This window comes from Microtus pennsylvanicus, chromosome 5, assembly GCF_037038515.1.
Source record: "Microtus pennsylvanicus isolate mMicPen1 chromosome 5, mMicPen1.hap1, whole genome shotgun sequence".
NCBI classification, from domain to species: Eukaryota; Metazoa; Chordata; class Mammalia; order Rodentia; family Cricetidae; genus Microtus; species Microtus pennsylvanicus.
In genome coordinates, this window is record NC_134583.1 from 83513472 (window position 1) to 83516852 (window position 3381).

Sequence of the window (3381 nt, forward strand, 5' to 3'; positions counted from 1 at the left end):
CAACAGACAATCCAACTGCTTAGAGAAAATATGCCATTCACTTATCCAACGATGGATTTGGGACAAGAAGAGGTTGTGGGCTCTCAAAATTTAAGAAGGAAACAAAGAACTCTAAAAGACATCAGGCATAATATTTAAGCAAGTTTACCAGCACACACACTACAGGCAGAGACACTGTAACAGCACACACACTACAGGCAGAGACACCGTAGCAGTATACACAGTGCTGGCAGAGACACTGTAGCAGTATACACACTACAGACAGAGACACCACAGCAGCACACACACTACAGACAGAGACACCATAGCAGTATACACACTACAGACAGAGACACCACAGCAGCACACACACTACAGACAGAGACACCACAGCAGCACACACACTACAGACAGAGACACCACAGCAGCACACACACTACAGGCAGAGACACCACAGCAGCACACACACTACAGGCAGAGACACCACAGCAGCACACACACTACAGACAGAGACACCACAGCAGCACACACACTACAGGCAGAGACGCTGTAGCAGCACACACACTACAGGCAGAGACACCACAGCAGCACACACACTACAGGCAGAGACACCACAGCAGCACACACACTACAGGCAGAGACACCACAGCAGCACACACACTACAGGCAGAGACACCGCAGCAGCACACACACTACAGATAGAGACACCACAGCAGCACACACACTACAGACAGAGACACCGTAGCAGCACACACACTACAGGCAGAGACACCACAGCAGCACACACACTACAGATAGAGATACCACAGCAGCACACACACTACAGACAGAGACACCATAGCAGCACACACACTACAGGCAGAGACACCATAGCAGCACACACACTACAGACAGAGACACCACAGCAGCACACACACTACAGGCAGAGACACCACAGCAGCACACACACTACAGACAGAGACACCACAGCAGCACACACACTACAGGCAGAGACGCTGCAGCAGCACACACACTACAGGCAGAGACGCTGTAGCAGCACACACACCACAGACAGAGACACCATAGCAGCACACACACCACAGACAGAGACACCATAGCAGCACACACACTACAGACAGAGACACCATAGCAGCACACACACTACAGACAGAGACACCGTAGCAGCACACACACTACAGACAGAGACACCGTAGCAGCACACACACTACAGACAGAGACACCATAGCAGCACACACACTACAGACAGAGACACCATAGCAGCACACACACTACAGACAGAGACACCATAGCAGCACACACACTACAGGCAGAGACGCTGCAGCAGCACACACACTACAGGCAGAGACGCTGCAGCACGCACACACACACACACACACACACACACACCACTGAGAGACAATGTAGCAGTTGCTTTTCTTGTTGCTGTGACCAAATATCAAAGAGTGAGCAATGTCAACAAATCCGGGTTATTTTGGCCCAGAGACTGATTTGATTCAGTCCATCCTAGGGGAGGAAGCCATGGTGACAGTGGGCTGTGCAGCTGTGCACATCTTAGCCAACCAGGAGCAAAGCAAAGCTGTCAGAACTCCTAGACTGGCTCTAACCTTTTGTGCAATTACTTCTTCCTAACCGAAGCATTCCCTTCTTGAGAGTGTGCTTAAGATCAAAGGAAACATGGAACATAAGACATGGAAGGCCTCTCCTGAGATTATATGAGCAGTAACAATGGTTGGAGAGGAGACTCTTCAGTGGAACTGCCTGCAGGCTGTGCAGGGATCTCCAGGGATGCTGCTTTACCAAGTTGTCTGATGCTGGGCTGGGCTTTTCGGTGCTGCAGCTGACTGTAAGCTATCCATGCTCCTATAAGTGCACCCCACTCATACTTCTGTCAGTTGTACCTCAGTCCCGCTGGCTCACTAAGACAGACAGACTTTTGGTCTGTTGTCTGGGAAGTACTTGGGATAAACAGACATTTGTTCGTAACTCCCCTGGAAAAGTCATACCACAGCTCCCTTGAGCAGCTTCAAATTAAGTCCCACCTTCCAGAAATTCCCTCGCCTCCCAGACAGCATCACCACTGGGGACCAAGTTCAAACAATTGAGCTCACGAGGGGTATTCCACAGCCAACTGCCGCAGATACCCAACACACTGAGAATCGTGGAGATTAAAATAGAAACCACGAGTTCTTATCTCCTGCCACTCAGAATGACTGACAGTTAGGAAACAGGAAAAAGAGTTGAGGAGGATGTGGAACTGAGGCCTCACCCTGGCCTTGTGGGAACCCACAAGGTCCTGACTCTAAGGGAACAACCTAATAGTTTCCTGTAAATTACAGTAGACATTTACATAGGACCATGCTTGGCTCTTCACGAGGTTAGGAGTGACAAGGAGGCTAATGTTGAAACATGCACACACACATGAATTCACAAACATAAATACATGCACACACTTGTACTCACTCACATGTACAGCACACACACATAACCCACACACATGCACACATCATACATACACAAAGAGCTCATGCTCATATATATACTCACACATAAACACCACTAAAGCACACACATGCACACACATGCACTCCCAGACATATACACCACACACAAGCTCTTGCACATATGTGTACTCATACCATATATATATATATATATATATATATATATATATATATATATATACACACACACACCATACACACATGAGCTCGTGCACTCACATACATGTATACCACACACATAAGTTTATGGATACACACATGCATGCATGTACACATGCACACAAATGCAATTAATGCTAGCCCTGGGCATTGCGACGCCCTGATAGTTAACTGGGTTGACCCTAGGCTTCCTGCTCCTGGAGGGTGTCTTGCTCTTGCTCCTATGTGCTCACTCGTGTGCGCAGCTCCACAAATTCAGGTGGAATAGTGAACATCTTTAGCATCTTAAGAATTTAATATGCTCTCTTTGGCAGCACACATACTAAAACTGGAACTCTACATACAGAGAAGGTTAGCATGACCCTTGTCAAAGATGATATACAAATTCACAAAACATTCCATATATCTAAAACATTTTTAGCTGTCAAAAAAAGAATTTAAGAAATAAACTTGCACAGCCGGGCGTGGTGGTACACGCCTTTAACCCCAGCGCTCAGGAAGCAGAGGCAGGAGGATCTCTACGAGTGTGAAGACAATCTGGTCTATAAATCGAGTTCCAAAACATCCAGGGTTATTTTTTTTATTTTTTAATTTATTTATTTATTAAAGATTTCTGTCTCTTCCCCGCCACCGCCTCCCATTTCCCTCCCCCTCCCCCAATCAAGTCCTCCTCCCTCGTCAGCCCAAAGAGCAATCAGGGTTCCCTGCCCTGTGGGAAGTCCAAGGACCACCCACCTCCATC

The 3381-nt window shown here is 47.5% G+C and overlaps 1 non-coding gene across 1 annotated transcript; it reads left to right on the forward strand.

Annotated features, from left to right (window-relative positions):
- The first annotated feature begins 2937 nt into the window (after nt 1-2937).
- On the forward strand, nt 2938-3047 carry LOC142851442 (U6 spliceosomal RNA). The gene has a single exon (XR_012910762.1). It is a non-coding gene; the product is annotated as a U6 spliceosomal RNA (small nuclear RNA).
- Nucleotides 3048-3381: the final 334 nt, after the last annotated feature.